The sequence below is a fragment of the Nomia melanderi genome, unplaced genomic scaffold, assembly GCF_051020985.1.
Source record: "Nomia melanderi isolate GNS246 unplaced genomic scaffold, iyNomMela1 scaffold0014, whole genome shotgun sequence".
Taxonomy (NCBI): Eukaryota; Metazoa; Arthropoda; class Insecta; order Hymenoptera; family Halictidae; genus Nomia; species Nomia melanderi.
In genome coordinates this window covers 11,892,616-11,893,570 of record NW_027475130.1, presented here as the reverse complement: position 1 = coordinate 11,893,570, position 955 = coordinate 11,892,616, and positions in this window count along the sequence as shown.

Genomic DNA, 955 nt, shown 5'->3' with positions numbered 1-955 from the left:
CCACCAGGGGCGGAGACAACGACCGTCTCATGGGGCCGGACGCTCAGGGTCAGTGAAAAATCCAATATATATCTGGTGATATGTCGGGTGCTATTACAGATAGCGCAATAAATCAAAGTGCATTGTCTGTAGGAGGTCCTGGCGCATGAATCTGTGCAGCGGGAACGACCTCGGACCACCAGGGGCCGAGAAAACCACAGTCTCATGGGGCCGGACACTCAGGGTCAGGGGAAAATCCAATATAGATCTGGTGATATCTCGGGTGCTATTACAGATAGCGCAATAAATCAAAGTGCATTACCTGTAGGAGGCCCTGGCGCATGAATCTGTGCAGCGGGAACGACCTCGGACCACCAGGGGCCGAGAAAACCACAGTCTCATGGGGCCGGGCACTCAGAGTCTGGGGAAAATCCAATATAGATCTGGTGATATCTCGGGTGCTATCACAGATAGCGCAATAAACCAAAGTGAATTATCTGCAGGAGGCCCGGGCGCATGAATCTGTGCAACGGGAACGTCCTCGGACCACCAGGGGCCGAGAAAACCACAGTCTCATGGGGCCGGACACTCAGGGTCAGGGGAAAATCCAATATAGATCTGGTGATATCTCGGGTGCTATTACAGATAGCGCAATAAATCAAAGTGCATTACCTGTAGGAGGCCCTGGCGCATGAATCTGTGCAGCGGGAACGTCGTCGGACCTCCAGGGGCCGAGACAACGACCGTCTCATGGGGCCGGACACTCAGGGTCAGGGTAAAATCCAATATATATCTGGTGATATCTCGGGTGCTATTACAGATAGAGCAATAAATCAAAGTGCATTGTCTGTAGGAGGCCCTCGCGCATGAATCTGGGCAGCGGGAACAACCTCGGACCACCAGGGGCCGAGAAAACCACAGTCTCATGGGGCCGGACACTCAGGGTCAGGGCTAAATCCAATATATATCTGGTGAT